A 12,054-nucleotide genomic window follows, 5' to 3' on the forward strand; every position below is an offset into this window, starting at 1 on the left:
TGATTGGGTTATTTGGGGTTTTTTTTCTATCATTTTTTTGAGTTAAATTTTTTGAGTTTTTTTATATATCCTGGAGATTAGTGCTCTACCTGAGTTGCATGTGGTAAAGATTATCTCTCGTTCTATAGGATGTCTCTTCATGTTATACTTTGTTTATTTTCTGAGAAAAAGCTTTTTAGTTTAACTCCATTCTAAGAGTCTGCCCAAATTTTTATTATGTCAGCTTAGCACTGGACTTACTTAACAAGACTCATAAAGCTCAAAAAAGAAAATGAAGAATCAACAATTGGCATGGATTCAAACTAAGAAGCAAACACTTGTTGTATTGAAAGGTGTTCCTCTTGATAAAAACTGTTGGATATTTAACACCTGTTTTAAGATATTTTGTATCATAAGATCTGGTACCAAAAGATAAGAAAAATGGAAACATTGGTATAAGAACTTTTTGACATCTCAAATCTTTTGTCAAATAACACAAGACCCTGCAGGTGAATGAGAATGGTATAAAGTTTCTGCAGAATTTACAAAACCATTTTCTTTGTGTATTAGTCATTAACAAAGAAATAGGTTTTTTTATAGTAATATAAATTATGTGAAAGATATTTATTGAAAAGTGAGCTCTTCTGAAATATTAACTCCACCCTTTAAGGAAACAATATTTAAGAGTACTTGTTAGAACCTTTATTGTGATTATGTTTTTCAATGCTTTGTAGAATCAAAACTTCAGAAGACAAAAGACTTGGAACAACACATAGTTAGAAATTTGATGAGAGATTAGCAACCAACAAGAAGATGTAGTAACTTATTCTATAGTGTGTTTTATGGTAATATTCATGACTGAGACTATTATGCCAGAACATTCAGACTTTTCTAAGTTTTATAAAGACTTTAGGTTTGTTTAAATTAATACCAGAGATATATTGAATTTTTAAAAAAACAGTTGTTATATTAGTAGAGTTAAAAAACAAATTGGATCAGAGTTTTAAAGGGATTGTTTAACAAACTAGGGCCAAGGAAGATGTAATTGTAATAGATACCAGCACCTAAAGAGATGCTAAGCATTTCACACAGAGACATCAGGAAAGTGGCTGAGAGCATCTAAGGAATTTTATTTTTCTTTTTGCAGTACTGGGGATTGAACTGAGGATCATTTAATCACCGAGGCATATCCCCAGCCCTATTTTGTATTTTAGTTAGAGACAGGGTCTCACTGAGTTTCTTAGTACTTTGCTGTTGCTGAGACTGGCTTTGAACTCGCAAATCACCTGCCTCAGCCTCAGGAGCTGTTGGGATGATATTCATGTGCCACAGTGCCTGGCTGTTTTTTGTTTTTGTTCAGGTATTTTTGTCACAGCAATGCAAAGCTCACTGAAAGGTTCTAAACATAATCGTAGAGAGTGTAGAGTGTTTACCAGAGAAGTCAAATACAGCAAAATATAAGATAATCAAACATTCAGTCAAATTATACTACAGAATGAAAAAATATGTCCACAAATAGATAATGTTGATTAAAATATTTCTGGCATATGCGAATAATGGTTTGTCATTCATCCTCAGAAATGAACAAATGATACATGCTACAAGTGGACTAATTTCAATGATGTTACACTCACTTCAGCCAGAATACACATCATATACTGAGTGACTTATTTATATGCAATTTCACAAATATGTATATTCAAAGATACAGAATACATTTAGTGTTCTCCAGTGACTGAAATCAGGGATAATATGGAAAATGTGTGTAATGGATAAGGTGGCCAATTTAAAGTGAAAATGTATTTTGGAGAAATATGTAGCTGGAAATTGTACAATTATTCAGTGTGGTAACTCACACTGACTTGAGAACCATAAACTATTACAAAGGTTAATTTTAAATCATGTGTATTTCATCTTAATGATAAGAAATTTTTGCTGCTGAACTGGAGGTAGTTTTAGATGTTTCTCTCTTAAAGTTTGGTGAATAAGTTAGAGCTGCCCACCACAAACTAATCCATACAAACACCTACTGCTAACTCACACTGAGGTGAAGGAGGGCAGAGATGAAAACACACACATTGAAAACCATCAGTCTCTCTTCAGTGTCATTAGTTTATCAATAATGACTAAAGTCAATGCCCAGCAGAGGAGTTCCAATGTGTCATCCACTGTCCATGCTGGTACATGGCCAGGTCCTCTCTCCTGAGCTCTACAGATTCCACTGCCTGGTGGTGGGCTCAGGCCTCCTGCTACCTCTGCAGGCTGAGCTCTGGGCTCCCTGGGGCCCTACTCCCACTGGCTAGGTACCATGCTCACATAAAACAATGGTGACTGAGCTCCACACAACCCATATGGCACTGGGTTGACTGGACAGATCCACCCTGGCTGCAGACACAGTGGATGGGAGAAGCCAAGGGGAGATGTAGTACTGCACCTATCATGGAGAACAGGTGACACTCAGGAGTGAGTACTTAGCATTTAGAGTCCAAATGCATCGAAGATTCATAATTATTCTGCTCTGCAAATTGCAATTTCATCCAAAGAGTCAGCTAGCCCCAGAAGAGTTTGGTGAATTCTGAGAAGAATACAGGCAGCACAGAGAGTCTTTATAACTGCATTATGTTGTTATCTGTGATTGCGACTGCTGTAATAGTAACACAGGGACTTTGGGGACATCTGCATGGTGTATGGAAGTTAAGTGTGTAATAGTCTTTCATGTTGTTTCTTATTGGTTTAAAATTTTTTTCTTCAGATTACTTTAACTTTTACTTAGATAACACCCAGTTAGTTTGCACAGAAATTCCATAGAATACTAAAAAATATATTCACATTTAGACAACAAGAATAAAATGCAAAACATGGTATAGGATATGTAGGTAGATAGGAATGATATTATATAACTGATACACATGCACATAAGTCAATTACTGTGGGAAATATATTTAATGAGGTAGGAAAGATTCATTGAAATATTTTGAATATTATCTCCTTTCTTTGTTTTGTTCAAAAATATATGTTTCAATTATTCCATTGTTTGTTTGTTTGGTGTCAGGGATTAAACTGAGGGCTGCTCAATTATTGAGCAACATTCCACCCCTTTTGAATATTTATTCTGAAATAGCGTCTTGACAGGTTGCTGAGGCTAGCTTTGAACTTGAAATCTTTCTGTCTCAGCCTCTTAAGCTGCTGGGATTATAGGCATACACCACCATGCCCAAGTTTTCAATTAAATCCTTAAGTTTTTATGCTAAATATATGTTATGTATGACTAAGAGGATGTGTGTGTCCAGTGGTGTAAATATAAAAATAAAGTTGTGCAACACTTGGAAGCATATTTTTATTTTCAGAATATATGTGCCTCAGAATTTTAATGGCTTATCAAAGACACTAATCGATAATTCCTAATATGGAAAATATAATTTAGAAAATACTTTATTTTTGTCTTCCAAACCAAATAATATTTGCAGTTTTGAAGTGCTCTATTTATTATATAAATAATTATTTGAAACACTATCAAGAGAAATTAAAAAGAGAAAACTCTCAGCTTTTACCACTTACAGAGAAAGACTTGGGTAGTCTCTCTTCATGTTCCTGGAGATAAAACATGCTAGTTCTCCTCACACACATTTTGCTGATGCTCACTTCTACCAACCCTTTCTGTTATTTATACCTTCATCTTATTGTCTTTATGAGAGAATTCTCTATAGGCATTTTTGCCCCTTAAGTAAGAATGTAGTATTAAATCACACCAAAATATTAAGGTCAATCTATACAACATAAGCCATACTTTTTTTTTAAAATCCAAGTTTAGAAAGTCATCCTATCTTTAGAATTTACTGAAATAATCTGAGGCCTTCTGTAAAAAATAGGTGGCAATTTGTACATGTATTTTATTGTATTTATACATGACTTTGGGTTGGTGCTCCATAAATGGAAGTATTTGAAGACTGATACATGAAAAATGAAAGTCAAATTCAGAAGAATTTATCAAACCATAGCTAAATCACACAAAGGAGGACATCAAGTAAGTTAATGTAACTCAAACTGGTTTGTGGAGAATTTGCTACATTCTATTGAAGAAGGAAAGGCAGTATTTGGCTTAGTGTAAATAATAATAATTATGAAAGAAAATGTCTCTGTAGTCATATGCACCTTCTAGATTTTAACCCATGTTGATATCCCATCTGTATGTGACAGGATGTCCTGGGGTGATCAACAGGAGCTTCTGTAGTTCCTGGAATCCAGGTTAAAGAGTAAAAAGTCTGGGAGATTTCCTTATTAGTTAGTATCATCATATATCACATTCAGAATTATTCATATTAATTTGAATTTTTATATATGTACAATTTTAATTTTTTCCTGCATAGTACTCAAATCATGCTTTTTTTTAAAAAAAAACAATCATTTACTAAAACTCAGTATCTGTAGCAGATTTTCCCATATTATAAATCATTAGTAAATATTTGTCAAGACCCGATTTGAAACAATCTTTCTTTCTGCACAGAAGTGGGGTATGTTATTTCAAATGAACACACACTGTATTTCTTACAGAAGTGAAGAAAGAACATCACTGATTTAGAAGGTACTCACTTGTAAATTAGTGGAATCAAGAAACTTAGATTATGTTAGCAGTTAGTCAATTGAGTTACATTGCATTTTTTATTAACTACTATGCATGAAGTCACTTACTTGCTACTAAGAGAATAAAAAGATGAATGATACAAGGTCCAAAATCAAAGAATTTCTATACCAGTGATTTGGGGTCTAAGTACATATAGATTTACTAAAAGGTAAAATAACATGTCAACTTCTAACACTAACAGAAAAGTATAAGTAAAATTAGAGGCTAAGAAAGGGTTTCAGAGAAAAATTGCATTTCAGCCTCTTTAAAGTGCAGTGTATACTAATGGGGAAAATTAAATCAATTATGTCCTTGTAGAAAAGGGGCTCTGTCAACAAGATCCAGGATATAGTGTGAACAAGGAGGTCACTGAAATGTGAGTACAGGTTTTTGTCAGGGAGGAATGGGGGATGGGGCTAGCAAAAGATTTCAGGTAGATTAAGTAGCACCCCTTGAACTTCACCCACACTGTGAAATTAACAGTAATGTTCATGAGTCTGGCGACCCAACAATGTCCTTGGGGAACATTCACATTTTCAGCGGAGCCCAGGCAGGCTCATCAGGTAGATTTCTTTTCTAAGGGTAAGTGTGTTTAACTTGGCAAGGTGCTACGGGGGACCCAGGTTGCAGAGGGCTGAGGAGATAATGATTTTGGTGACAAAGGATTGAACCAGTCTGAAGTGCTGCAGGAGTGCTATAACTATGAGCAAAACATTCCTTGTAGGGTACGCAGTCAGTATATTTTTGTACACTTATGATAACTTTAAGAAGAATGGGATATAAGGGAAAGTGTCAAAAAGAAAAGGAGCAATGATTGTCTAGACAAAGGAATCTTCAACTTCATGGTGCTGAGCACTGAATATAAACATATTAAGGTAAAAAGTAGAAGTTTAGTAGAATCTGATTCTCTAAAGAACTTACACTGATCTGCTGGAGAGCAGAATAGCCCCTGGGGGAGCTGAATAAGGTCTGGCTGAGCATGTGTGTGTTTTTCATGTTCATGATGATAATGACTCTGACACCATTCTTACAAAAATATTTATAAATTATAATTTGAATTATTTAGTGTTTATAAAAAGGCAAAAAAGTGGTGAAATTGCATTTATGGAAGACAATGAGGTAACTAAATTACAGAGTTAGAGAACACACTGTCACACAGTTGCTCAAGAAGAAGAGAAGGTGAACAATGATTGCTAGTGCTCTGCATGGGAGTCTCAGGAGGTCAGATGAGGCCTAATGGGAAACTGAGGACAAGCTCTGAAGGCCACATGCAGACCATGGGCTGCAGACCTCCACACCTGCACTGGGAGGTGCACTATGCTTAAAAATGATTAAAAATATCAGAAAAACAAGAGTGACCTTTCCTATACAGGGAAAGCTAATGAAAACTACAAGAAAACACTCTGGACATAAATATGTGAAATAATTGTATGAATTATTTTTCGCTTTCTCTCTCATCTATTTATCTTACCAGGCAACCAGAATATCCAACAAATGACCAATGCCACCTTGGTAACTGAATTTCTCCTCCTGGGCTCTTCTGATGGCTGGGATTCGAGGTTCCTCCATTTCACAGTATTCCCAATGACCTACTGGGTACCTTGTTAGGCAACCTTCTCATCATCATTATCACCACTGCTGACCAAAATCTGCATATGCCCATGTACTTCTTCCTCAGGAATCTGTCCATCTTGGACATATGCTTCATTTTCATCACTGACCCAAATGCCTGTGTCAACTCTTTCACTCTCAACTGGGTCATTTCAGTGACTGGTTGTGGAACACAGATCTTTTTGGTCTCTTTGTGCATACTTAGAGATTTGATTATCTCCATCATGGCCTGGGACCTCTATGTGGCCATCTGCCAGCCTCTCCAATACCCCTTCATCATGAACCCTCAGATTTCTGTCCGCATGACCCTGGCCACCATGTTCAGTGGTCTGCTGTATGCAGGTGTGCAGAAGGGAACACATTCTGGCTGTCTATCTGCCAGTCAAACGTGGTCCCTCAGTTCTTCTGTGATGTCCCCTCTCTGCTGGGGCTCTCCTGCTCTGACACCACCAGCAACAAAGTCCTTATTCTTGTCCCTGCTGTGGACATTTGTGGTGGTTGCTTCCTTTTTATTGCCATGTCATGTATTTGCATATTTTCTGCCATGCTGAAATTTCCCCCCAGAGCCCCAGGGAAGGCCTTCTCCACCTGCACCCCTCACATCCTCATGGTGTTCCTCTTCCTCAGTTCCATCACAGGTATGTACCTGAGGTCCTCAGCAACCTCTGACACACTTGAGATCCTGGATCTCTCTGCCTGTTACACCATGGTTCCTCTCTTCCTGAATCCTCTCATCTACCATCTCAGGAACAAACAGGTAAAGGAAACTGTGAGGAGAGTAACAGGAAAAGAGTTGTTCTCAGGGAAATTATGAAGATGCCTTTCAACTTCATCCTAATTTCATGGATCATGGTTCTTAATTAGATACATACTCTTTATGTTTGAACTTTGCAAGTTACACTGTCTACTTTTGTATTACATCATTAGAAGTTGAGTTATTTCATAAGATATATTTCTGTGACTTACAATATTGTTTCCATGCACCCATAATAGAATGTGTAATTTCATCAATGCATCTTTTAATTAATTAAATTAATAATTAATTAATTAAATATAATTCAATATATTTGCTGAAACCAGTCATAGTTATATATTTTAAAGAATCATCCCATATGTCAATTACCTATATCAAATACTGACACCAAAGAAAACTCTACCTATCAAATCTGGAGATAGCTTATTCTTATATTATTTGCTGTTATTCAGAACAGGGTAGAACCTACTTGTAAACACTGTGATCCATAATTGTGTCAATTTATTTACTTTTAAAATATATATATAAATCAAATGCTAAAGAAGTTATAGCCAAAATGTAGAGAATTTCACAGTAATATTTTTCTCCATCTGGACCAGGCAAGAAGAAGATACTCCTTTCTGTGAAGTAAAGAGAGGGCAATGGTTAATGCACCCTGTGTCCCAACCTTCACAACTTTCCACAGGGAACAGCAGCCTGTGCTTCTTTGGCCATGACAGGGGACAGTCTTTGATTATGTTCATGAGTTGATGTCAGCTTTCTGATGGTTTGTCTTCCACACATCTTACTCCTGTAGTGTTTGTGATAATGATTTAGTTCTAATAATTATGGAGAAATGGACCATAGTTGTCTGGCACATGTGTCTGGGCCATGCCAATGATTACATTTCTCTCACTTTTCTTAAATTTGTAATGTAAATTTCTATCTTTATTTGTGATAGTAATTTTGCTGTATTTGTTGTTGGTAGAGTTTTATTTATTTATTTTTAAATTTTTGTTTGTTATATATGACAGCAGAATGCATTACAATCTATACTACACATATAGAGCACATTTTTTCATATCTCTGGTTGTATATAAAGTATATTCGCACCAATTCATGTCTTCATACATGTACTTTGGATAATGATGTCCATCACATTCCAACGTCCTTGCTAATACTCTGCTCCCCCCTTCCCCTCCCATCTGTCTGTCCTATCTTTGCTAGTCCCCTGCCCCCTCCCTTTTCCTCCTATCCCTCTTCCCTATCTAGAGTTTATCTATTCCTCCCATACTCCCCCTCCCTACCCACTATGAGTCAGTCTCCTTATGTCAGAGAAAACATTCCGCATTTTTGGGGGGGATTGGCTAACTTCACTTAGCATTATCTTCTCCAATGCCAACCATTTACATGCAAATGTCATGATTTTATTCTTGTTTACTACTGAGTTATATTCCATTGTGTATATATTCCACATTATTTATACATTCATCTACTGAAGGGCATCTAGGCTGGTTCTACAGTTTAGCTATGTGAATTGTGGTGCTATAAACATTGATGTGGCTGTTTCACTGAAGTATGCTATTTTAATGTTCTTTGGGTATAGACTGAAAAGAGAGATAGCTGGGTCAAATGGTGTTCCATTCACAGTGTTCCAAGGAATCTCCTTACTGCTTTCCATATTGGCTGTGTCAATTTGCAGCCCCACCATCAGTGTATGACTGTGCCTTTTTCCCCACATCCTCACCAATTCTTATGTGGTTTGACTTCATAATAGATAGAGAGATGAAATCTTAGAGTAGTTGTGATTTGTATTTTTCTAATTGCTAGCAATGATGTACACTTTTTTTCATAAATGTGTTCATTGATTGTATGTCCTCTTCTGAAAAGTCTCTGTTCAGGTCCTTGGACCAATTATTGATTGGATTATTTGCTTTTTAGTGTTTAGCTTTTTGAGTTCTTTATATACTCTAGAGATTAATTCTCTAACTGATGTATGAGGGGTAAAAATTTGCTCCCAAGATGTAGTCTCTCTTTTCACCTCACAGATTGTTTCTTTTGCTGAGAAGAATCTCTTTAGTTTGAATCCATCCAATTTATTGATTCTTAGTTTTAATCCTTGCACTATAGGAGTCTTACTAAGGAAATTGGGGCCTAATCCCACGTGATGAAGATTAGGGACTACTTTTTCTTCTATTAGGCTCAGGGTCTCTGGTTTATTTCCTGTTTATTTTTATCATTAGATGCTGAGTTCTTGATCCACTTTGAGTTGAAGTTTTGAACGTGGTGAGATATAGGGGTTTAATTTCATTTTGTTGTGTATGAATTTCCAGTTTTCCCAGCACCATTTTTTGAATAGGCTATGTTTTCTGCAATGCATGTTTTTGGCACCTTCGTCTAATAGAATTGTAATTTTGTGGGTTAGTCTTTGTGTCCTCTATTCTGTACCATTGGTCTACAAGTCTGTTTTGGTGCCAATACCATTTTTTATTACTATTGCTCTGTAGTATAGTTCAAGTTCTGCTAGACTGATGCCAACTGCTTCACTCTTCTTGCTAAGGATTTCTCTAGCTATTCTAAGTCTCTTATTTTTCCAGATAAATTTCATGATTACTTTTTCTATTTTTATGAGGAATACCATTAGGATTTTGATTGGAATTGCATTAAATCTGTATAGTGTTTTTGGTAGTATGGTTATTTTGATATTAATTCTGCCTATCCAAGAGCAAAGTAGATATTTCCATATTCTAAGGTCTTCCTTGATTTCTCTATTTAGGGTTCTGTAGTTTTCATTGTATAGATCTTTCACCTCTTTTGTTAAGTTGATTCCCAAGTATCTTTTTTTTTTGAGGTTATTGTGAATGGGGTAGTTTTCCTCATTTTCTTCTCAGAGGATTTGTCACTGATATACAGAAATGCCTTTGATATATGGGTGTGGATTTTATATCCTGCTACTTTTCTGAATTCATTTACTAATTCTAGAAATTTTCTGGTGGAGCTTTTTGCATCTTCTAGGTATAGAATCATATTATCAGCAAATAGTGCCAATTTGAGTTTTTATTTTCCTATGTGTATCCCTTTAATTTCTTTCATCTGTCTAATTGCTCTGGCCAGTATTTCAAGAACTATGTTAAATAGAAGTGGAGAAAGAAAACAACCCTGTCTTGTTCCAGTTTTTAGAGGGAATGCCTTCAATTTTCTCCATTTAGAATGATGTTGGCCTGGGGCTTAGCGTAGATAGCCTTTATGATGTCAAGATATGCTCCTGTTATCTCTAGTTTTCCTGGTGTTTTGAACATAAAGGAGGTGTATTTTTTTAATTTTTTTTCCTGCATCTCTTGAGATAATCCTATGATTTTTATTTTTAAGTCTATTGATGTGATGAATTACATTTATTGATTTTCGTACGTTGAAACAACCTTACATCCCTGGGATGAATCCCACTTGATCTTGGTGTATGATCTTTTTGATATGATTTTGTATTTGATCTGCCAGAATTTTACTGAGAATTTTTTCATCTATGTTCATTAGAGATATTGGTCTGAAGTTTTCTTTCTTTGATGTGTCTTTGCCTTGTTTTGGAATCAGGATGATATTGGCTTCATAGAATGAGTTTGGGAATGCTGTCTCTATTTACTGAAATAAATTGAAGACTATTGGTGTTACTTCTTCTTTAAAAGTCTTGTAGAATTTGGCTGTGTATCCATACAGTCCTGGGCTTTTCTTGGTTGGTAATAGAATTCTGATGGTGTCTTCCATTCATTACTTGATATTTGTCTGTTCAAATTTTGTATATCATCCTAGTTTATTCTGGGAAAATTGTATGACAAGAATTTGTCAATGCCTTCAAATCCTCTACTTTTTTAGAGTGTATGTTTTCAAACTTATTTCTAATTATCTTCTGTATTTCTGTATTATCTGTTGTGATATTACCTTTTTCATCACATATACTGATAATTTGAGTTTTCTCTCTCCTTCTCTTCATTAGCATGGCTAAAGGGTTGTCAATTTTATTTATTTTTTCAAAGAACCAAATTTTTGTTTTGTCATTTTTTTAAGTTGTTTCTTTTGCATTGATTTCATTGAATTCAGCTCTAATTTTGGTTATTTCTTGTCTTCTACTGCTTTTGGTGTTGATTTGTTCTTCTTTTTATAGGGCTTTGAGATGTAGTGTGAGTTCATTCATTTGTTGACTTTTTCTTCTTTTAAGGAATGAACTCCATGCAATGAACTTTACTCTTAGTATTGCTTTCATAGTTTCCCAGAGATTTCAATATGTTATGTCTATGTTCTCATTTACCACTAGGAATTTTTCCATTTCCTCCTTGATATCTTCTGTAACCCATTGTTCATTCAGTAGCATATTGTATAATCTCCAGGTGTTGAAGTAATTTTTACTTTTTTATTTTGAAATTGATTTTCAATTATTATCTGATAAAATATAGGGTATTGTCTCTACTCTTTTGTATTTGCTAAGAGTTGCTTTGTGGCTTTATGGTCTATTTTAGAGAAGGATGCATGTGCTGCTGAGAAGAAGGTGTATCCACTTGATGCTAGTTGAAGTATTCTCTATATGTCAGTTAAGTCAAAGTTATTAATTGTATTATTGAGATCTCTAGTTTTTTTTTAATTCAATTTTTGTTTGGAAGATCTATCCAGGTGTGAGAGTAGTGTGCTAAGTCATCCAAGATTATTGTGTTTTGGTCAATTTGACTCTTGAACTAGACAAAAGAGTGATGGACATAGCTGCTCCATTGTTGGTGGAATATATATTTATGATTGTGGGGAATATATATTTATGATTTTTATGGCTTGTTGGTATGGTTTCCCTGAGCAGTATGTAATTTTCATCTTCTTCTCTTTTGATTAACTTTGGTTTGAAGTCTACTTTATTTGATATGAGGATGGAAACCCATGCTTACTTCCACAGTCCATGTGAGTGGTATTATTTTTCCCAACCTTTCATCTTTAGTCTGTGTATATTTTTTCTATCAGATGAGTCTCCTGGAGGCAGCATATTGCTGATTTTTTAATCCAATCTGTTATCCTAAGTATTTTGATTTGTGAGTTTAAGCCATTAACATTCAGGGTATTTAATTTTTTAGCTTAG

The sequence above is a fragment of the Ictidomys tridecemlineatus genome, chromosome 1, assembly GCF_052094955.1.
Source record: "Ictidomys tridecemlineatus isolate mIctTri1 chromosome 1, mIctTri1.hap1, whole genome shotgun sequence".
Taxonomy (NCBI): Eukaryota; Metazoa; Chordata; class Mammalia; order Rodentia; family Sciuridae; genus Ictidomys; species Ictidomys tridecemlineatus.